General features: G+C 42.7%; 1 protein-coding gene across 6 annotated transcripts in view; it reads right to left on the bottom strand.

Moving 5' to 3' along the window:
* LOC108109479 (kin of IRRE-like protein 1) overlaps positions 1–24674 on the bottom strand; it is a 109919-nt gene that overhangs the window by 75080 nt on the left and 10165 nt on the right. Inside the window, exon 1 of one of the 6 annotated variants that reach the window (XM_041819151.1) lies at positions 21–121. The exons of the other annotated variants lie outside the window; for them this stretch is intronic. The gene's annotated coding sequence lies outside the window, so the exon portion shown is untranslated. Of the gene's footprint in view, positions 1–20; positions 122–24674 lie in introns of those variants that run through there. 6 annotated transcript variants of the gene reach the window in all.

The raw sequence follows: 24674 nt of genomic DNA, 5'->3' as shown, positions 1-24674 counted from the left end.
GCTTTTGCATAAATTATTACCACATTTGGGGTTTTTTCCCCTCTCTCTCATTGACGTGTATTGTAGTCAGTAAGTACATATAATGTGTTCTACATACGATGAAGTTTTTCCGGATGTCATTGTCAGACGGATAATGCGTCACCTACGCACCTAGCCATCTCCCATCTCGAGTTCGCTTCCTAAATGACTGACGTGTGTCTGAGTTTTGTGGACCCACCAATCCTGTCCTCATCCTTTGTTCCCTACGCTGCAGCCATTATTATGCTTTATTTTCCGCTTGACACCTTTGGGCTGCGTTGCGCATTTCCCATCTGCACTCCACGGTAAGAGTATGTATGTCTGTATGTGTGCTCATCCACGTGGCATTTATGCGCGACTTTTTCCCCATTCGCATTCAGCGTTTTTACCCCGGTTACCCTGTTATTCCGACCTGGCCGAAAGGCTTAGCCAAGGCTAAAGCGACTGCCCCCAAGCTGCGGGCAGATAAGGGGAGCTGGAGGGTGGCACCTGGCTAGAAGGTGGGTGGAAGCTGGAAGGGTTGTACACTTTCTTATCAACATGCACGTCGACGTGAGGCAGAGACGTCATGTCGTCGTCTGAATTGAAATTTATTATTCTGCTTTGTCGTGCATGTGTGCGGAGAACACCCCCTTCCCACTTACCACTTTTTTTTCACTGAAGAAAAATATATATAAGTTAGGAAAAGAGAAATTATGAATATATCATAGCTCAAGGCTAGGGAATATATTCATCAAAGCCTACAAAACGGATAAACTTCTTATTTTGGGTAATCCTCTAGGCTTATATTTTTATAATTTTTAATAATTTGTTTTAAGTGCACACTTTTAGCATTTAGCTCCCCTTTGCCACACTCCTCTTAAGCAGTTTTGTGAGTGCCAGGCACTTTTTTGAGGTGGCCAAGTTTGCGTGTGTGTGCGTTTGTGTGTGCCCCCTCTAAAGTCCCCTTTTTGAAGCATTTAATATTTTTCTTTTTTCCCGACTTTTATGTTTTTCTTTTTTTTCTCCTGCCCAACCATTCCCAGTCATGGCTGTCTTGCTTTTACTTTTGTTAATTGCTTTTCATCTGGGGTAAGCTGGCAAAATGTCTGGGGGCCACCTTTGATGTGCGACCTTTCATTGAGTTTAGCCTGTTGTTGGTGCTTTGGGGTCTCGCACTTAGGGATATTGTTCACATGTCTCAATTATCCTTTTGATTTTGTACACATGAAAGCGTACACCCCGTCAGTCCCTCTCCCAACCTGCGAAGTTTTGCTCTTTTGTTGGTCCAATTTCAAAAGAGAGAAGCGGTCCTCATATTGCCTTTGCTGGCCAGTTATTTATTAAAATCTTGTAAACCGAAACTAACAGGTCTGTATATCTCATTCGACGACCGCCATTTTCGTACCCCAAAAGGCTGGCAATAAAATCTGCATAATTTAAGCATTTCCATACGGAATTATGTGTGGGGATAAATCGGATCCTCCCCGAGTAACAAATGGTCGCAGCCGTGTCCAGCTTTTTCTGGCCACCAGCACTCTCACAAAAGAGCAAAAACAAAATGGAATGAAATTGTATTTAGTTTATTTTCCTGTTTCTGCTGACACTTGGCGTTTTTGTTGCTCGTAGCACGTTGGTGGAAAAAGTTAAGTAAAAAAGGCTCAGACAAAACGAAAGAGAAGCCGAGCTGGAAATTATGCAAAGATTATGTCCAGATGAAGGTGGGGCAGGAGTAGGGGGATCCTGATTGCGGGATCCTTGGATCCCAGATAGAATGAGCAAAGTTAACTTGTCACCGTGGTCACGACTGCTGGGGCTATGAGGTGAGGTCTCTTAGACCAGGAGAAGCTCCCGAGCCCTGGAACCAGGACCAACTTAAGTCGAGTGACATGTAAATCTAGCCTCAGGTTGTGGCCGCGCCAGCTGCTGCTGTTGCTGCTTCTGAAAAAGAGTTGCGGGCACAAAAAACAGCGCCGAGATGATGATGATAATGCGGTCGTTCCAAACCCACTCTCAATCTGCATGCTCCCTGGCAATCTCACCGCCCATTACCAACCACCATGCCCAGGAGCCACGTTTTCCTTTCTGAAAATCAGTTAAATGAGTTTGTTTACATGTTACGCCGCCGTGGCTTCTTTTTTTTGTTGTTGCCAACGACTTTCAACCAAGGGCGGTAAAACGAAATAATAACATGAAAAGTTTTCACAACGAAAGACTAAATACCCTTAAGAGAATATGTCTTAAAGTAGGGAAATTACTTTTGGAGATGATTGGCTGAGCTCAAATCGCTATTTTTCTGCAGAGAATGGAATAAAATAATATATTTATATTGATAACAACATTTATAGATCAATACATTTCGATTTCAATACCTATTCCTCAGAAGTTCTACAATCATACCCTCTCCTAGGGTATATTAAACGAAAATACTTTAAATGTATGCAAAGTGGCGACTTGCAGGCCCTGAAGAGGGGGAAGTGGTCGGCCATAAAGGACCCAGGAAGCGACGCGACATTGTCTGGACGCCGTTTTTCTGCGGAAATGGATGTAGGGGAAAAGTCCCTATACAATTTACTTTGGTAACTCGATATACGAAGTCTGAGTCGCAGGCCTAAAAGTATGCAGCATATAATTTGCGTTTGTTTGCCACTGCTGCTGCTTCTGCTGCTGCTTTATGTAATTTGCATGTAAACATGTGTTTCGCGTTCATGTGTTTGTGTTGTTGGCCTTCTAGCAACAAACACAAACACACTCGGGCCCCATCAGGCTGGAGAAAAAATTACACCCAACATCAAATGATTTTGTTTAACATATTTTGTTATTAAGTGTGGAAATGTGCATATTACGTTCCGCGGAATATTCCTGCCCCCCCCTTTTCTGCAGCTTGAGGGCCCCTATATTTACCCATTTCCCATTCCATAAACCCCTTTTTAGGAGCTACCCGCTCCGTTGGCTGTTCGTGCCTGCAGTAAATTTCCGTTTGCCATCTTTCAGGACGAGGCAGGCAGCCAGACCTCTGGCATACTTCACTTGAACTTTGTGTAGCGTGAAGTTCTTAAATTATTGGCCTAGGCTCTATATAAACTGCAAACGCCCACAAAGTTCAGTTCGAGTTGGAGCAGTGGCAGTCTCCCCTCCAAAAGTGCCGGGCGAATTATGTTTTTGCCAAGTTCCTAACATAGTTTGCGGCCTGATTCGACCTGCTGCCTTTTGACAATTGACAGTTCGATGGCTCGATGAAGTTTTACCAATTAGCCCTGGCCCAACGCCCAGTTTCTTGGGTGGATATCACGTTCGGCTATTTGTTTGATTCTCTCCCTTAAGTTCGATATTGTTTTCTAGCCACAGCAACAACATGGAATGGAGACGCACGGGCTGAAGATAGAAAAAAAAAACCATAAACCACATACTCATACACACGGCTGATAGATAAATAGAGAGAAACGCCGGACAGACATTCACTTGTACTGGGCCATAACAATTTCTTTGGCCCCGGTTCTGGATCTATCCACATCCAGATCCAGACGTGGCTGCACTTCCTAATGCCGCTTGCGACGCTCTGATGCAGCCCAATCAACGTTGCTGCAACATTATTGTTGTAAGCCGAAGAAGATACCATTCCCTTCTATAAGTCTACACTGGAAACTAAGTTTGGAATATAATATTAAGCTTGTATTTTGATTTTAAATATTAATTTCCTCTTTGTTAAGAAAAATTGTATTGGATATCAATTTAGGAAGAGCAAGCTTTTGAATTGTTAAACAGAAAATGAGTTGTAATATTTATCCACTTCAGAAGGAGTACTTTTTCCTGAGTGCAGCTTTTGCTGCAAGGGTAGAAGTGCTTAAGTCGTTCTGCCATTTCCATTGCTTTGGCAACGAGCATTTCAATTGCTTTAGCTGCGGTAGTAAATACAAAGTGTTAAATGCCCGGGGCTTACGGGAGGGCGGAGCAGGAGGCATAAGCTAAGCAAATACTGCTGTATGTATATATATATATATACCTATAACCCATATTAAAACTCAAATTCAAACTGCAACTTCAGCTGCAGTCTGTTCCCAATCCCAATCCCGATCCCAATCCCAATCCCATTCCGAAAGCAACTTGAAGTTAAGTCCAAGTCGCCGCGCCCGAACAAAGGCGTCGTATTCATTTCTTATTTAAAACTACCGCTTGTTGGATGGTTCACCCAACAGATGGATGGATGAATGGGATGGATAGCCGGGTGGTGGTTGGCTGGATGGATGGATAGCAGGCCATTAGATCCATGACTTGGCTGCTTGCCTTTGCATTTGCCACACGGCACATGGCACATGGAGTTTTATTTATCGAACTGTGAATAAATATTTTGCCTTTCTTGAAGCACCTTTCGAGGAGGACGAGGAGCTAAGCGCCCTGATCTCATCGAGGCACAAGCCACATCCCATTGAAGATATGGCTTCAATATAGACAGACACCCTTTTGGTAAGCGTGTTGATTCTGCAGTTTGCAGTTCCTAGTATTGACTGTAGTAATGGGTAACCTAATTCTGTGGCTGGCTTAAATGGTTTTACCGTCTATTGACTTTCTGCGCCTCCTCATTTTCGGTCCCAAAGCCAACTCCACTTCCAGGCTCATCTCATTACGGCTTCGGCTCATCAAAGGGGCAGAAAAAGGAAAAAAGAAAATATGTACCACCTAGATATCTCAGTTCTGCCTCAATTCCCCGATTCCCCGCCTATATATCCTTGTGAATGGCACAGCTGCTTTCATTAGAGCCCAAGGAGGAAAGCGGAGGAGCAATGGAGGAGCAGAGCAGGGCCGGATGAATCGCTCACAAAAGGCTCTTCAGCTTTATCGCTGTAATCAATTGTCTGCATTTGAATAGTTGACAACCGATTTATGGACCATTGAGTGAGCAGCAAGAACGCCGATGACTGAAGGCGATGGAAATGGGGGGGAAAAGTACGGAATGACTTGGTGGGTGGGTTGGTGAGTTGGTTTGGTTTGGTTTGGTTGGTTACCGAGCAGTTCATTTCTTTTGTACTTGCGGTTGAACGTTTGCCTCATTCCATTATTCGATCTTGGGCAGTTCCATTTTTTGTTTTTGTTTTTCCTTCTTCTTTTTTTTGTATTTTTGCCTTGTGTGGCCAGTATCCTTTTCGGAAATCAAGTGGAATGACCCGCACGGTCTGTGTGTTTTTTGCCTCATTCCCCCCGAAAACCACCCAAAATGCCTTTTGTTGAAACTTCTGTTTTTGTATGTTTTACGTAATTTCGCTGGGCCAGAAGATGGAGAAGAAGAAGGCCAAGAAGATGAAGACCAGCCGGAAATGGCTAGGAAATTGAGCCAACAATAACAGGCTGCCCGAGTGGGAGCCGCATCAGCAATAGATGATGCTGATGCCGTAGCTCTAGCTCCGATGGCAATAAGAATAATAACGAAAATGTCAGCCCGACCGGAGCGTCTGTCATCAGTGTGTCCGTCGTCAGTTGTCAGTTGCCTTGGTGGCAGTACGGCGTACGGAGTACGGCAGTATGGCAGTACGGCAGTACGGACTACGTCAACTGGCCCAGATAATGTACTGCCAAGTGTTTTTGACCTTTTTCCCCCTATCCTTTCTTTGCCTTTCTTTCGACCGCCTTTTCTGCCTTCGTTGGCCATTTCATATTTCGGTGACACATCCCATTGGCACTTGTCCTTGTGTCCCAACTGCTGTCCTCGTTTCGCCAGCTTCAAATTATTTAAAACTCAATGCAAATGAAATAGCCAAAACGTTGAGGGGCCCCTTCAACAATTGGGTTCAAGTTCAAGGCATTACCATTAATGCTAACTATGCGGTGCTTAAACCCGTCCCATTGTTTGCACAGCATTAGGGGGTTTTTGCCACGAGTCAAGTAGCAATTACAGTAAGTATCGCAACTTAAAGGCTTTCAGAGCTTTAAGACAGAATTTACCATAGTTCTATATAAATTAATTTAGAAGTGGAGTTCAGTTTGTATTCAAATCTCTTCATTCCTCGTTACATTTTTAATATATCCAATTTCAGGCACAGCCATTGCCTAATGCTGTTTTTCAAATTATCCTGATTAACTTTATCCTGACAGCGCATGGATAAAGCCTTTAATGCTTTTGCCAATGCCAATTGAGGTCAACTAGCGAATAGGTTCAGCTAATGTGATCACAACTTCCGACGGATTCGTGGCAGCCAGTATATGCATAAGTGCTCGCTTTAAGCGCCACGAGACGGCAACTTGCCACTGAAAACTGGCAACCGGCAACTGGCATCTGGCAACTGGCAGCCTTCTGCATTGCATTCCCATCAATTCCACTCGTCAGATGCGGGCGACACACACACACACTTATGCCAGATATAGACCATATATATACACCAGATGCACCAGATACACTATACCACTGTTCACACATGCACACGTCCCGTGGGCATTTACTTGCCAGGCTCTTGGCACGGCTTTGCATTTGGGTTAATGTAGTATTTGTGTCTCGTGCAGTCGGCAGCCTAAGCCCCCAGTCAGCTCCGAAGTCAGCCAGGATACGGGGAGGTCCTGCCGCTTCCCTAAGTCCTGTGACACAAGAAGGCAGGGGTACGTTCTCCTGCCTCCTAAATGGCATCAATATTTTGACAACCAGCTTCAATACAGGTTGATGATTGGTAATGAATATGGGATTTCTAAATCCTTTTGGGTTAGATAACAATAGATTTGAGTTCCCCCTCTCTCTCTCTCTCGCAGACCCCCTTTTTTGTGATAGCATAGAGCGCCGCCTCTGGATCATTGCATTGCGGTAACGGGCACATTTTGTCAGCGGCCTGGAAAGAAATGCACTGCACGTTGTCAAGAAAAATATGTCAACGTCTTCCTCGCTTTCGCTTAGATTGGCATTGTCATAAAATGCCGTGCCACATACGACTTTATATATAAAAGTATATATGTAGCAGAGCCACCCCCGCAGGACTGTGATTCCGTCATTCCATGTGCCACTTGCATGGGAGGACATGCAGCCTGTTTAGAGAATGAATTGCACTTTATTGTTGGCATTTTGCAAGCCTCCACATCCACATCACGTTCCTCGGCATTTTAAAGCCTCAAGTTCTAAAAATCGAGTGGAAAAACCTCAGATGGATTTCCTTGGCGGAACGTGTTGCTATTTGCCAGCTCATTTTTGGTCACCCAAAATTGCGAGCACTGGCCGGGGCACTTTGTAAAAAATTCAATCAAAATTGTTGCCATTTAGTTTGACATTTCATTTTGATGGCGGGGCGGGTGGGTGTCCGAAATGATGATGAAGTGCCAGCAACGAAGGGGCGTGGCTTTGCAGCCCAAGGACGTGGAAACTCCCCTACTCTTTTCATTTTTCTAGCTTTTTCCGCCATGGCTGCTTTTATAGAGTGCCAAAAGCTGCACAGGAATTTCTTTCTCTTCCGCAGATTGCAAGCAAAAAGAAAAAAAAAAAGAAAAAAAGAAAATGTCAAGCTGACCGCAAGCTGTGTAAAGTTAGCTAACTGCAAAGGGAAAAAAAAATCAGGAAAAGAGGGTGAAAAGATGTCATTGCTGTTGGGTTCCATTCGGAAAATTGATTTTGTACTCCAACTGTTTGGGATGCGATAAGAATTTGCCTTCTGCGCGTGCATTTCACTGCACTCAATCAAGGGCAGCTCATAATTTGCCAGCCGGAGAAGCTGTTATTGGCTTTTCTCCGCTCTCGTTTCTCATTTCTCATTTCCTTTCTGGCTGCTCTATCATAATCATTTCCGCCTGCGGATATATATCTGCCATAAATCAACGCCAGAGGCTGCTTTAAATTCTTTCTAATGAAGTTACTCAAGCCTGAAAAAGAAAAACTTTTCCCATACACACCCACTCACACTCACACACATTACAGAAAATGGGGTTGTGTGTTGTGGGGCAGGCAGTTGGGGGTAGTGAGCGAATTCTTTCACATGTTGGCATTTTCTCGGCTTTCTCCTCAGCCACGCTTGAAAGCACATGAAAATTCATAAAATTCACAGCCTACATTTGGGGGCGGGGTGATATTGGTTGGATGGGGGTGTCTGTGTGTGAGATATATACATACGCACACGCTCTCACACACACAAGGAGCTATCAAGAAATCACAACAAATTTACAAGTGCCACACAAATGTTTGACAAAAACTTTCTGAAAAGCTTTCCACTGATTTCGCAACGTCCCAGCGATTTCTTCTGTCTCGATGTTGTTATTTGGGCGAGTGCAGAGGAGGGGCGGAGGGTGTTGTTGTCTGGGGAGACATTTATGGTCCCACGATGTTATCGGGTTGACATAAGTTAAGCTGCTTTTCCTTTGCTTTTCGGCTAAAATCAACAACAACAAATATTGGCTAACAAATGCGTGTGCAGTGAGAGAAGTTACAAGGCCTAAGGATTTTCTCAAGAAATCGGGGAAACTATTTAGAAAGTTAATAATATGAATAATATGATATTTAATCATTTAAAAAACCATTTTAGTAACCTATTAAATGTTTTTATAATAATAAATAAATTCATAATTAAATAAGTTTCTCTTTTTCTTTTCACTGTATGCCTGGTTTCCCGCACAAGTGCTTATGTATGTGTGCATAGCCAAACAGTTGAAAAGGATGTTCGAAGTGTGTGCCAAGAACGCGTAAATTTAGCTCGAAAATATTTTTGAAAGAACGAACCGCAAAACAACTGCGCGACATTCAAAAGTTTTGAGCAAAAGGGGAGCAAGTTTGAGACTCGGGTACAAGTATTTAGACTTGTCTGCTATTTAGTGTTGACACGCAAGGCAATTTGGCGAATGCAAACATTTTGCTATGCTGCCTGAGCGACCAAATATTACGCATACGCCCGAGTTTGTGCGCCCACCACATTGCCTGCTATCTTTGTTTGGCTGACATTGCTTACGGATATTAAATAAAGTTGCGCCATTTCTGTTTCGCGCCTCGACAAACCACATCTGCCCCCGCGCCTTACTCTCTTTACCCCCTCATTCTGGTAACGTTCATTGCTTATTACATTTGAGGCGGCGATGTCTTTGGTTAGGGGCTTAGTAGTGCCGTGTGGTGAGTGAATTGCGAATGCCTGCCAGTGGCATCAGCTTCTAGTTCCCCACCAAAATATTATAGGGTGGAGCAACCCCTTTGAGTATCACAAAAGAAGTAGTCTTAATACCTCTGGTTTATTTTGGGGAGGTGGTGGGAGGTAAACCAGCTTACATCTACTTAGCGCAGAAGTGTGTACAACTTAACACACACATACACGCAGTCTCCTAAGAAATTTAAATAAATGGCGTAAAAATTGTACAACCCCAGAGTTGACTTAGCTCCGAGAACTCGCTCTCAACTTATGTAACTCAATTCAGAGCAGCTCATGTGTAAAATAAACTCTCGACCAGCTCCAACTTTAGCGGCAACTTGATGAAGTGCGTGAAATTGATATGTAAGCAGAGTAAAAAGAGGGTGAAACATCTATCCATTGGTAACTCGGGCGTATGCTTAATAAAGTTTAGGAAAAATTTTCACCACTCAGAACGGGATTTCTCAACACTATTTACATTAGCAATAAAAGCCAAGATCTTTACAAAACTGTGACCAAAATCGTGATAAGCTATAGATAATACTGTCAAAAATTGACATCACGCAGTCAGCATCGGAAATATTGACTTTTGTTTCAACTCAAAGCAAGGAAACCTATCAATGCCCTTTAATAAAGGTTTTCAAACTGGTTTTGAACTTTTTAAGGATTTATGAAAGTGAAAACCAATCTTTTTTGAAAGAAACAAACCTTAACCTTAACTTGACTAGAATATAAATCCCGAAATTAAACCAAATGCTACTAAAGCTTCCGCAAAGCTATTATACCCGTTCCGTTGACACTGCAAATAGGATGAAATGGGGCCAGAGCTCTAAGCATTTAAATGCTAAATAGCTGGTAAAAGGATAACGCCATATCCTTATTGCCACCTAACTAGTTCACGCTGTGTTGTGTGCTGCGTGTTGTCGTGTGGCAGGATCGCAGGACGGCAATGTGACTGGGTTGGGGGAAGCTGAAATTAAAGTGTTACCAAAATAATAGCAACAAATTGCCTTGCCTGAACAACGTCAGAACACAAAAATGTCGCGATTCACCCAGCGGGCGACCTTTAACTGGGTGTCGCAGTGGGTGGTCAAGAGGTTGGGCCCTGGCCACATGGTGTGACATTTATTTAAATTAAGCCAACGCGATGGAAGGATAGCCGTTAGACATGCGAGTCCTGGGAGAGCAGGATATGCAGTTGGCCGCAGTTAATATTTGCTAAGTATTCGACTGTTTACGGAAATAGAATTTCCCATGGAAAACAGTTTATTATGAAGGAAACTTGTGTAATTGTTTAATGTCGAATTTCCCCCTTTTTCCCAACGCAACAGCTACCCAGAAAAAGCTCAACTGGTATCCTGTTCACTCTTTCTGACATTTTTCCAAGGCGCTAAATAAAAATTAAAGTGCGCAAAGTGTTTCCTTTTAATGGCCATTTCCATTTCGCCAGGGTCCTTGTTGTCGCTCCTTCTGTTTTACAATGTCTGAGCTAACAAAGAAAAGCCTCCCTCCCTTTTGGGTTTTCTTTTTCTTTAGCCTCCAGCCGTTTCTTTTTCATCGCCCCGAAGCTCGAGTTGGAGTAAAAATGCAACTGGAACGTGAGTCGCGTTCAGCGTTCGACGGATATCCGTTTGCAGAGAGCCGGAAGGTGAGATGCAGTTTCCATGCCATACCATTCCTTTCCAGCTGCAGTGGCTGAATGAAACCTAAATGCCCGGCAAGCGGATATGTCGCGCAAAATGGTGAATGCCTGAATGCCAGGAATCCGGATTTGGGATGCAAAGTAGAGCAACCGCCACTCCTGCCAAGTCAAGTCCCATTTTAATTATGATGTTGAAATATGTATGCTAGAAATTTGTGCGTGGTTGCGTATATCTTCCTTGGTGGCATAATTGCATTGTGTCCACAAGTCCACAGCTGCTTTTGAGGCGGAAACCAACGAAATAAATGCATAAATTGATGGCAATTTATTGCCGTCGAGCAACGTGCCGGGCTTAGAGATTTGTTTGCCGGCACGAAACACAATTAGTTGAGCCGCATCAGACCCAACACCAATATCATACATAATGCCCGGCAAGTGCACACGACGCATTGCATCCTCATCGGTATGGACATCGCCTGGATGCCATTCGACTGCATTCTCGACTAAATAAACACACGGCAATATAATGTCGAGGACGAGATGTGAATTTCGGTTTGCTTTGACATTTGTTTAACCTGCTGCTCGCTCGGCTCTCTATTTGTCCTACTGTTTGACTGTCCATCCTGTCCACGTCTACGCCCACCTGGCCGGCTGGCTGGTTGGCTGGCTGGGAAAACCAAACAATCAGCCTGTTCCCGAGCAAACACGTCGAATGCGTATGCTTAATATTGCATAACCCCGTATGCATTCCAAATGCACATTAACTACACACAAGTATGGATGCGGCACCCACTTTCCCGCTTTTCCACTTACCCACCACCCCCGAACAAGCCCACACACGAAGAGAGAGAGAGAGATTGTGTCGTTGGCGGTTGCCGGGAAATTGTTGCCAAGCGCCACCTAGCGATGCAAAATTGAATTATGAATAATTACGTTTTCCGTGCTCTTGTTGTTATTGCCGTTTTTCATGACATAGTTTGTATGCGCATACAAACGCCGAAAATGAAATGTCAATACGGATCATTGAATACTCTTTCGAGTTTCATTAAAATCATTCAAGCCATATGTTCCGCTTGGATCTTCTATTTATGTGACTTGTAAAGTGTTAAAATTGGGTAACTAAAGCAATTCTTTACTTCCTTTCTCTTTAAGGAATATAGGAAATACAGGCCACCCATTACTCAATGCTAATTGATAAAATCCAAAGCATTGCCTCAATTAGCAAAACCATTTTCCTGGGGACAAGATAAGTTTTCCTTTTTTAATTGCATAGATTGGAAACTAACAAATTAATAGTTTTTAGGAGAGTTTTCATAAATGCTATCGATTTCTACTCAATAAAATATTTTCCAAATAAAATGAAAAATATGCTGACTTCTTTAGGGAAACAAAAATAAAACAAATTAAAGATATTTCAAAAGCAGTTGCAGGTGTAAGAAAAAGTAAATTCAATAAAAATAAAATAAAACTTTGATTTTTATGAAAAATTCTTGAGAGTCGTTGCAACTCACATTGCATCCTCAGTTTAATTTAGCTCCCGACAAAAAAAGAAAATCAATTTAGAAGAGTATGTACGAGTATGAGTTTCCCTTGAACCTTGTAGTTAAGGGGGCAACTTTAATATTTCGTATTCATGCCATGGCATTTCCCTTGCGAGAGTATTTGTGTATTTGCCTTGGCTTTCGCATGACGGAAAAGCCACACTCATTGCACGTGCTCCGTGGTCGACGATTGCATTTCATCGGCAACGGCATAGGCAACGTAGTTTGCACAATTTGCATTGCCGGCCTGTGTTTGTGCAGGCAAACTCATTTGGCTTTTTGGCACATTAGGCGGTTAGCAAGAAGCTGGTGCCTTTCGAACAACCAAATACAAAGAGCAGGAGCAGATCCAAGGAGCAGGAGCAGAGGACCTCAAGCAAAGCCGAGGAACAATGGGGGCAATGGCTCGACCGCTGATGGTGACGGTGATGCTGATGCCGCTGTAATTGGCCCTAATCTACTTAGCTCATGGCATTGAGGGTGAGCTGTCCCTGAAACACAATGCCCGCCCTGGACGCACGCTTTCACAATGAGCCTTTGCCGAGCGCCAGTCATTGTGTTCTCCCGTATTCCCCAGCTTCGTGCTCCTCACTCCTTACTCCTCCTGGCTCCTGGCCATTTCCTCGTCCGTCCGACGGAGTCTAACAAGTCCAAACAATTGACAAAATGAAGCGACAACGCCGAACGAGTCTGAAACGGGCCAAATCTAATTTAGCGCAAGTGATGGCAGTAGTCAGGTCAGGTCGGGTCGGTAAGAATTCGGGACAAGTTGTGGGTGGTGGAGGGGGATACTGGCAGGTATCCTGCCCCAGGCTGCTGCACAAAGAAAAAAGCTAACTACAATTCAAGTTTCTCTTACAAAATTACTTTCAAACTTTGTTAAGTTGTAACTACTTTAAGTTTAAGTTGTAATTCTTAATTTTTCTTATCTAGCAAAATTAAGGGGTTTTCCTGAATACGGGATTATCTTTTACTTCCTACAATATGATCACATCCTTTAAGGTAAACTTATACATTTGTTCTTTACTATAAACTTAAGGATTTTTCTCACTGTACGAGTATACCTCTGACTACGTGCTGTGCTTTTGACAGTAATTTGGTAAATATATATTTGACGCTTAATTTTTATAAACTTTGTAAGGCAATTTTTGTCGCAGCATTTTTTACTACCTTTCTGGGGAGCATATGTGCCTCTCAAATTGGGTTGGGTTCCTCCGCCCTGTTGTAAAAAAACAGCCGGCAGCTGCTCAGCATCAGCATCAACATCCGCATCATCGTCATCGCCATCATCATAAAGGCCAACCATCTCATACCGGGGAAAATCTGATTCGGAAACATGATGAGGCTGAGAGGCATTATTTTGGGTGCCGCTGTTGATGAGCGTAAAAAGCAATTGTTGCGCTATGCCTAATAGACATTGAGTTGCGCCTGCCCACCCGTTCAGCTCCTCCTCCTTATTGTCGTCCTTGTATTTCCTTGGGATTTGCGTTGTCCTGGCATGACAAAAATTCTACATACTCGTACTTGAATTATATTATGTCCTTGCCAGGCATTCAATAAATTCACTGGGCCATGTGATTATGCTGGGGCGCCTTCGTTCACATATGCCTTCGCTCACATGCCACGTCATGCCACGCCCTCCTGCCACAGCCGCCCACTTGCCATTCAATTGTAATGCGAATGTCACTCGAGTGCCATACAATTATGGCATTTTCCATTGAAATCCGCTAAAAAGTATTTTGCTTGAGCTCCTCTCGAGAATTTGAGCATTTTGCCCATTAATTTGGCAAGCAAGCGCGGGGGAGAGCCCACTTCAACCCCGTCCAATTAATTAGCATCAAGCGGGGCCAAACAAAAGGACGGGAAGGGGGTGAATAAAAAAGTGAAGCAGGCGAAAAATGCGCCATGGGCACGCAACAAGAACAAAATAACAATGACAGCAAGGACATCTGACGACCCCTGACCGACTGCTGTTGCAATGAACTTTGACAGCAAGTGTCAACTGTACTGTTTCGCGATCTGCACCTTCTACCAGTCCCACTCCCACTCCCACACTCCCACACCCCACTAAAATGCCATACAAGAAAATCTACTTAGCGAATTTTCGGAGCAAGACAGCAATTAGGCAGGCACCGCCGCACGAAGGGGGCTTCTTAAAACTGTCACCTGGCTGCCGACTGACGCTGATTGTTAACTGAACTTGGCAGGTCCCCAAAAAACTATTGCGAGCTGGTGCTGTTCGGGTCCTCTTGGTTCAACGATTTTTATAAGCTGCCAAAAAACTTTTGCAGCGTCTTTTGCCTGCCCCATCATTCCAAAGCGATTTTTAAAGGGACCTTCGCCTAATTGAAACTTCAGTTGGTGGCAAAAAAATAAACAAGTTGTAGAGAATGATGGAGCTATGGAAAATGGAGCTATGAAAGTGCTTACTTAAAAATTCTGAAAAAAAGTATATTAAATAAAAAAAACCTTATTCCTTAAACTAAAAATAATTAGAAGGCAAATACTTATACAAATATTGTAAAGAATCCTTTAAAAATGAAATTTTTTCAAGGAAAAAACCTTTAGCTTAAGGTTTAAGTTTTTTTCAAGGAAACCCATATTTGTCTAGCGCCTCCGAGAGCTCCCTATGCACGAGCGCCTAAAAGCACACAGCACATTGATATACTAGATTACGTGCAACAGTGACGCGGTTTCCAAAAACGGGGAATGCTCTGTATGTGTGTGAGTGTGTGAATTGCCGAATAACCTGGAGTGATGTATCTCGTTGTGGGTGTGCGTGAGCAAAACTTTTGCAAGCTCCACAGCCAAGAGTAACAACAACAACACCGAAATTCAAGCTACAGAAAAAAAAACACCGAGCGAAATATAAGAAATAACACTTGACATTGACAAATTAGTTGCAGAAGACAACACGAGCACTCCCAGCATTTTCTGTGGGTGGGTTAACGCTGGAGCGACAGCTGTGCGGTGGGCGTTGGGCGGTGGTCGGTGGGTAGTGGTTTGGTAAGGCCGCGTCGAGGTTAAAAATAATAAAATACCTACTGACATGATAGACACGAGAGACTTTTCCTTTTATTTAGCTTAGATTGGAAAAGTTTCGACAGTCCAGCTGGGCGGTAAAGAGGGAGGGTGTGTACCATCGAGCGGGAAGTATCTGACTTTGCAGCACTTGCACTTAAGCAGCAGAGTCGGTGGACTCCACTGAATAATGTCCGGCAGCTAGCCTTTCCCCCTCTTCCGTCAGCCTCCCCGGAGCGATTTACCACGAACATGTGTAGCTAATGCTGCTTATTATATAACTTTGTGCTCGGCATCATCCCTATGTGGGTCAGGGATATATGGCTTTATGGCTTTAGAGGAACGGAGAGGAGGACACAAATTTCGCAGAATTTATTGCATAGTTGCAGGCGCAAGAGTAGTTAAAGTAAATCTCAACATAAACTCCCGCAGCTGGGAGCGTTTGCTTCGCTTGGTTAGTTGGTTGGTGGGGATTCGCATTAAACTTTTGCCTAATGAGTTATATGGAAAGTGCTGCTGTAGAGCTGTAGAGCTGTAGAGCTGTATGGACTGCTGAATGGAGAATGTTGAATCGAGCAAGCTAGAGGGGACCCGGGAATGGAAAACAATTATAAGCGCGCCAAAAAGTATGCAAGTAATTTTTTACAAGCGCCTCCACAGTACATTACTTGCAGGGCAAAACTTTTACGCTCCAGTCGGTGCGACTGACAAACTTTTGTTGCTTTCAATTTATTTTGCAAGTTTTTCGCCCGGCCAGTTCCTCCCCACCTACTTGAGGCCAGGCCAAACTCAAGTTATGCAACAAATAAATCACGCGAATTCCACGAAATGAGCAACCCCAGAGTCTATCACAATCTAAGCTCTGCTCAATGTATGCGAAAGTTTTGACAACTTGACCCATCCCAAGCTAGAAGAGATCTGTCCGTTGGCCACTGATTAATATTTACGAGTATTTCAATTTGCTAGATTGTTTGGGGCCAGTCAAAAGCCATAAGCGCTTTGCCTGGACACTTTATTTTCAGTTTCGAGAAAAAAAAGGCAAAGCTCAGGGAAACAAAAAAAAATTGTTTTTAAAATTTTTTATCATAAAAATACGTTTTGAATCCCGTTGCCAAAACTTTGCAATTTCAAGGGGAGATGCTCGAGGGTTGATTGAGGGGCTGTTTTTGCTTTTAGGCAGTTTTTGACATACTTTGAGCCACGGCTCCTGCTGCTGTTGCTGCTTTTCAGTTTGAAGTTTATTAAAATCGAGCCATGGTGCCATGGGTTCTCTAATTTATCAGCCATTCTCAACATCCCACTCTCCCGCATCTCCAGAACTCACCACTCTTTTTTCTATATTTTCTTCTTTTTTTTGGTTCAGCTGACGGCTTCCTAAGTGCGGCACTTCATTTGCATTTAAAATGTTTTCGCCAGTTGCCGACTGAACTTTGGCCGTTCATTTGGCACATTGCTCATTGTTGGCACAGAGTGGGTCAAGCGTTTATTTGTTTGGATTTGCCTCGGTTATGGCCATTCCGTTTGCGGTTTTTCCGTTTGCCACCCACCACCTTCTAGCCATCTTCGGCTGACAGTCGAGAAGCCTTCGATTTTGGACTGCCAAGTCCGCAAATTCTCTTCAAATTAAATTACCTTGAATAATGGGTCCACCCTCAGCAGTATCCAGAGAAGAGGATTCTCTGGGCCTGTCCTAAGTATGCCATAAAATGGCTACACAAAATACCTTATGAGAATTTACGCATTTAAATGATTGTGCAACAAGGCGGGGCATTAAGATAAAAGCGACCAAAAAGGGACCCTTTAATTTATGAACATTTCCTTAGCTAGCCGAAATACATTCGGAACATATTTGGGTACGTGGCACATCGTAAATTAAAGGCTAATTGCAGCTTTGAAGATGATGAATTACGGGACTCCACGCTGGACTCGGGCATATTAAAAATTAATTTACATTTTTTAATTTATTTATTTTCCGTTTCTGTCTTTATGGCCAGTGTCCACGGGCCAATCGCGAGTGGAAATTAACTTGCTGCTGCCGCACTGCTGCCTAAGGCGAGGTCAGAGGAAAAGCTGCAGATGAGCTCTTAAAAACGGAACTCAAGAGCGGAAAAAACAAACAGCAAATATGCAAAGAACATGGGGAAAAAATGCCACTTAAATTCACGTTCTTAAATACTTTAAAATTATGAATTTAACTCACGAACATATTAAGAGATATTTCATATTGCAGACTCTGTAAATCAACGACAATGAAATTTGTCACGTTTGGTTAATTTTTTGCAAAAATAAAACAAAGCCTTAATATATAGCAGCAGACATGAGACCATTTTATCGTTATTTGTAAGGGATAATTGTGTGGCACTTATTATTTTTAAATTATTGAATAATAAACAATTATTTATTGTTTCAATGCCCGTGAGATTAAATGCAGAATTTATCGTAGCAACAAGATCTTATAATGGCTTTTTATGAAGTTGAACATAGATCGTTATCAAATGCTTTGTTTCATTATCTTCCATCTATTTTTTTAGATTTTTAAATATAAGAAAAATTTGATTAAACTACCGCTTGCATTATCTTTAATGTCCAATTTCCCAAAGAGTTGCATAATAATTCAGACAACAATTAAATTGACATTCGCATTTATATTTATAACTGCAAGGAAATTGAAACTTCCGCTGTCGGCGTTTTTCCCTTTTTTCACTCTTTACTTTTAATAAAAACAATATATATTTTTTTACAGTGCTTGATTGGTTTAAAAAAGCCGAAGTGACCCCCGGCCACATCCGGATCCACTTCCACCTATACCAGCAGCACCAATTTCCCAATCCTCCTGCATGGCCAGACGAAAAGTTTGGCGTGGCCATGCAGCAACTTTGACACTTCCCGAAATTAATTACTTTAAACCAACTTCCCTCCAGTGCCATGCCCCCGCTGCTGACGCCCCCGCACATGGGCACAGCAGCCGCCGCTGTCCGAGCGAAATTAAATAATAAATTATTATTTCTGTGCGAGCCAATGAAGTGTGGCAAATTTAATGGGGCGCCACGGCCCTGCGAGTACATAGTTGGGCTAGTGCGCCACTTCAAAGTAATTGCGAAGGACTACGGCCAGCATAGCCATAGCCATGGCTATAGCCATCGTACCCAATCCTGTCTGGGATCCATACGAGCGCTTGGCAACGGCAGAGCAGCACAAAACAAAAATAAATAAATTATAATAAATGACTTTAATCTTTCAGCATAATTTCTGTTCAGGGCAATTATTGACGCCCGGCTGCCTTGGCTCGCTTTAAATTAGATTTTCATTTTGTTTTATTTATATGAAGTATGTTTTTTGGTGGCCATTTAAGATTTATCAGAGCGAGCATTACGCCAGAGAGAGTGTTGTTGCGTTCTGGAGCAAAAATTCCAGCGAAAATGTGTCCCTCATCTGGCATGGCAAAATTCTATTCTTTATTTTCCACTATTTTTTAGTACATCCCCTCTAACGTCAACAGGTGCAACGACTTGCCCAGACTTTACGTTAGAATGCACACCTGGCCAAGTACACTTGGGGCATTGTCAGCCTCAGGCCTTGGAGGCAACTTACCACAAAGTCTTCTGCCTCTTCAAACGCGATCTATACGATTCCATCACTCTTGGCTTACCTGTAAGCAGAAAAGAAAATGCACTCTGGTTAGTGGGCGAAAAAATCAGAGAAATATAAAAGGAGTTGAGCTTCACAAACACAAAAGAGGCAGCCAAATGAGAATTGATTGCAGGCCCAAAAATATACATCCACCAGCGTTCTATTCCCATTCCCACAAGGACACCAAGGACAATCCCATTAGACTCGCCTGCCTATGTGTGAGTGCGTGTGTTTCTTCGTCTGGAATAAAAATCGGCTTAGAGCCCAATAAGAATCAACAGAGAATGTGTCAACACCTTTATGTTGCCACACCCCAAAGAACAGCTACGAAAAATGTGTCCCTCTGTGCCAATGTTTTGCTTCTCTTTCGATTTTGGCTCCCTCTGCGTGGCTGGCTTTTAGGGACAACATGTTTTCCGATGGCTCAGGACGCATATTTGGGCCAAAACGTAGTGGGTGGAGATGGAAAATCTATATTCATGGGAGGCAAACACACGGTGGCAGACACATCTACATACGCATAAGCAAATTATGAACCATCGTTCCCCAGTTGAGCGAACAACCAAAGAAAAGCTAAAAGTTTGTGTCGGGTTAACGTTCTGATATCCTTCAAAAAACGAGGGGTGAAATATGTTTCCGTTCTAAGAAAACAGGATATCTAATCTGGATTTTGATTATGATTAAGGTTAATCAGGAAGGATTATAGAAGAAATATCTTTAGGGAAAATCAAGTATCTTTAAGGTCAGAGAACTGTTATTGCTTATTAATATTTTTTAGATATTTAATGAGATTTAAAAATATGAAAAACATCTAAAAATAGAAAGGGCATTCTTTCACTCAACCAAAATGTTTCCCTAAAATAATATTTTAAAAATACTAAAGATTCCATATGACATCCCTTAGGTGCTAAACCCTTTGTTCGAGGGTAATCCCATCAGCTCCTTGGCTCCACTGCGGCAGTAACAAGTCATCCGTGTAAGTTCAACCTGCTGAACCCTTTGCCCTTTTCCGCTTACGAAGGTATTTGCATTTAGTGGAAACGAAATTTGTGAGCTGGCCTAAAAACAGCTTGCCCTTAGCCCCCTTCGATAAGTAGGTAGATGGGTGGTGGCATGGAGCCAGGTGGTCCTTAATCCAGCGACTGTCATAATTTGACGTGCACACGGATACTCGGCAACAGGGTGTCTCTGTGTGTGCGTACGTGTGTGGGCTGATGGGTGTATATATGGGTAAATGGGTATATGGGTGCGACCGGGCACATTGAGGTGGAAAATTCTGTTGCCAGATTCATTCGTTCAATCCGCGCCAAGCTTTCTGTCATCCCTTCGACCCCGCAATGTCAATGTCAACTCGTCCACCCCCTCGTTTCCGCATTTCCACCTGCTGTCAAGGTGTTTAGCCCTCTTTTATCGCCGCTTTGTTGTTCTTTTTCCTGTATATTTTGTTGTTGTTGTGTGTGTGGACTCTGTGGCCTGTGCGATTTGCGTAATTTTCAGGTTCATTTAGCGTTTAATGCTTGTAAAGAAATTTTAATTTTATGGCCAACAGCCAAAGGCGCTCGAAAAGCGGCCACAAGCAGCCAGAAAGGTGAAAACAAAATTCATAAAGGATTATGCTTGCCTCGGTGGATTTTTATGCCAACAAAGCTGAAATATATAAGCGTATATATATATATATATATATATATATCCTTGATATCCTTGAGCAGCGGAAATGGAACTCAACTAAACGATATCGCTTTGGCCGCTTAAAGTTCAAGTCGTCCACGTCAAGTTGACAAATTATTTGGGTAAATATTTGCGTGATTTCGATAATGATGTTAGATTCAGTTCGGTTGGCTTGAGTTGCGCTCGTGTGCGTATGGAATTGTTGTGGTCGTTGCGGTTCTTCTCTCGCGTGCCACCACATATACATACAAATATACACACACACACACACATATATATATATACACAGAGACGTGTATTCGAAAGTGGGCGAGCAGTCAAGCCAAACACTATTAATTAGCTGATAGTCAGAGGGTTTCGGGGGTGGGTCTCACATATTGAATATTAATTACACTACCCCCGAGCGCCACCTGGCGGCACCGCTAACCGCCCCCTTGGCATTCAAAAGCTAATTAAGCGACCATTGACAACGACAACAGCCAAATGTGAGCAACGCAAACACTTTAATGCAAAAACACTTAAGGCATTCGCTCGAATCAAGATAGCCTGGGTGGGTACACAGGGCACACTCATCCACACACATGAAATCCTTTCGGGTGGTGTACAGTGTAATTAGCACCTGGCCAACTTCAAACACTCGTAAGCGGGATCAACTGGCCGCTGGCCATGAGCAAAGCGATGGGTGTTCGTGCTAAAGTTGACTGGCTAACAACAAAAACAAGAGGAAACGCTATAGTCGAGTGCCGCGACTATAAGATACCCGTTACTGTTTTACACAATTTTAAAATATTAATTTTGCTAGTGGAAATTCACAAGGCGCCACCTATTGTCAGAGGAAGTATGTTGAGTATGCTTATAGTGACGTCACTGCCCATGTGGAGCCTTATAACCTTAATTTCTTCATAAATAGCGAAATAATGTTCCGATTTGAAAAATCTTTTGTAAATCGATAGATATTAACAGATATAAGTTACAAAAGGTCAAACGAAGGCATTCATAATAATATTATAGACTCCACAGTTTTCCGCGGTTTGTGGGCGTTAGAGTGGGCGTGGCCGGAAGCAACTTCGTGGCAAGTTGCAGAGGCATCTCCTAAATACGTGTTCCTAAACAAAATTGTGTAGCTCTTATAGTTTTCGAGATTTTTGCATTTTTGGTTTTTCGAGTTTTGTGGGCGTTAGAGTGGGCGTGGCGTGATCGGAAAACAATTCGCATTGGGAGCATCATAGAAACATACATGCTTGATCCGAACTTTCTATCTCTTATAGTTACCGAGATATCAGCTTTTCTAGAAAATCCGAAAACGGTCTTTTGAACCTTGTGGGCGTATGGGTGGGTGTGGCCGGATAGTAGTACCACTATAAGATGCGCTGTCATCTAAAGATTATACTTTCTGAAATTCAACTTTCTATCTGCAATAGTTCCTGAGATTTCAGCAATTTCAGCTTTTGCGATTTGTGGGCGTTAGAGTGGGCGTGGCAGGATGCTGTAATAAACTTGCGCTGTCCCGGGACCTCAAGAATCTTCATGCTTAATCTCAGCTTTGTATCTGCTATAGTTCCTGAGATCTCAGCGTTCATACGGACGGACGGACGGACGGACGGACGGACGGACGGACGGACGGACGGACGGACGGACGACGGACGGACGGACGGACGGACGGACGGACAGACGGACATGGCTCAATCGACTTCGCTATTGATCCTGATCAAGAATATATATACTTTATAGGGTCGCAAAAGCTTCCTTCTATCTGTTACATACTTTTCAACGAATCTAGTATACCCTTTTACTCTACGAGTAACGGGTATAAAAAGAAACTGTAAGCTGACTTGACCTAGGGCAACAAAAGAAAGATGCCAGAGGGCAGTTGATTTTATAGAGAGGAAAGCAATTGTATCAAAAATAAGAAAGAGACTTAGATTGAGACGTTTGGTTGATTAAAAAATAGATAGATAGTCTCTTTAAATTATACTTTCGTATATACATAACCTATTTTGCTAAACATTTATGTACAGAATTTGTATAGAATTTCCATAGAAAGCAATCGTATGACATTGACAAATTTGTTATTGTCATTCATTTTAATGTAAGACAATTAAGTTGTAATAACATTATTATTAATAAACCAAAGTGTAAAATATATAGAAAAACCAATTTTAAATTTAAAACATTTTTATAATGATTTTTCCCTGTGCAGCTTATCCATGACCGTGGCGCGATAGTTAAAACTTTGGCTGTGCATAGCCCCGCATCAGACAAAACACTTTCTAATGAACTTTTCGGAAACAATTCTGCAGAAAATCTAAATCTAAATCTGATTACGAATACGATTGTGGCAGGGTGGAAAAAAGAAACAGCTAAATTACGTGGCCATAGACCATAAAGCCGCAAAACAGAGAAAGGTGTACCAAACACCGAGTTATAGACAGGGCAAGAAAGATGGATGGATGGGGTTTATGGAGAAGGGACTGGGTCTGGGTGACTAACAATGGCGAAAACTGTTAGCCAGCCATGACGATGACAACGACAGACGGACGGACGGACAGACGATGGCGCAAAATTGAATGCAAACTGGTAACAGAAGCGAGTTGAGGGACGGTGGGCGGAGGTCACAGAACGAAGGGCAAACTTTCGTGCGACCTCAGATATAATTTTTGGGAAAGTAATATAAAAGGCAAAAGTGCAAATTCTACTCTTCCCTGCCTCTTGTCCCTGCCCCCACCTTTGCCCCTGCCCCTTCACTCCGCATCACTATCTGTGGCCATCTCTGCGATAATGATGACTCTGGTCGAGCTTTTGGAAATTAAAATTGCATAAATTATGCAAAAATGTTTGAAACTCCGTCGACGACGACGACGCAACTGCAGCTGCCACAGGTCACACAGATGAGCCAGACCGGGGATGCGAGTAAATCACTTTGATTGCCCTTGGAGTGGGAGCAGTAGTCCCCGGAGGGAGTGCATTATTTTCTGCTTATTATTCCGGCACACACAAAAACGGCCGAAGAAGCAAAGCAATCAAGCCACAGGCGGTGAACAGGGGTTAAGGGGTATGGATTTGGATATGGGTATGGCAATGAAGCGCTGCCAATCGTTGATTCATCATGCGAGGAGTGGGAGCCATCATCGATATTCATGCTCCAGCCGGGTTAACATTTCAACTCGAGCTGACTTCAGTATGCATACACGGGGAAAAATACTATTAATATTGCATATTTTTAAGATTTTTAAATAGATTTAATAGATTTAGTGATAGATTTAAATAGATTTTTAACCATTAAGTAGTGCAAATTATGTTCAGAAAAAATCATCAAAAGTAAGTTAAATTGATTTTTAAAACTACTTAATAAAATATCTTAAACCAATATTGAGTATACTTTTCCTCTGTTATTTTTATATCAGAAACAAACAAGTTTCATTAGAAATAAGAAATAATAAAATATATATATTAATTACGGATAATTTCCCTCAGTGCTATTATCGCCGTGAAATGCAAAGGAGCGTCGCTGGCTGAATTCGCTGAATTGATAATTGGCAGGCGCCCAGCCTCCGCTTTTCCGACTTGCCGTCTGCCCCTGAGGGCATTAATTATTTATAGACACAGCAAATTGTTTGAACAGGACTCGCTATGAATGACAGCGTTTTGTTGGGCAATTGCTGGTCATTACCAGGTGACTCAGACGGTGTCTACCTGTGTTTCGGCTGTTATCGGAGGGCGTGTGTGCATTAAATGTGCATTAGTCCCTACCTGAGGTCACTGTCGTCGGCTGATTGTACTCTACAGAGAAAGAATTTCTCCAGGGTTTGGATTTCTTTAAACGGTATTTGGTACTCAGAGTATTAATATACAAGGCAAAATGGTTAACAGAGCTAACTTCTTTATTTTAAATGATTTTTTCAATATATAACTTAACATTCTCTTTGGCTAAGAAAGGGTTTTAGTTCATGTTTTATATAGATTTTCTGTTATGATTTCCTAGGATGTCATATCCATAAACCTCTGATACATATTCCCCTCAGTGCACCTACATTCCGGAGCCCAAGTCAACGGCGCGGCTTATCAGGCTCGCATTTCCTCAAATTGTCGTGCTGTCATTTC

This window comes from Drosophila eugracilis, unplaced genomic scaffold (genome assembly GCF_018153835.1).
Source record: "Drosophila eugracilis isolate 14026-0451.02 unplaced genomic scaffold, ASM1815383v1 contig_47, whole genome shotgun sequence".
In the NCBI taxonomy this organism is placed as follows: domain Eukaryota; kingdom Metazoa; phylum Arthropoda; class Insecta; order Diptera; family Drosophilidae; genus Drosophila; species Drosophila eugracilis.
Note: the sequence above shows the minus strand (reverse complement) of the source record. Positions and strands in the feature narration are given on the sequence as shown.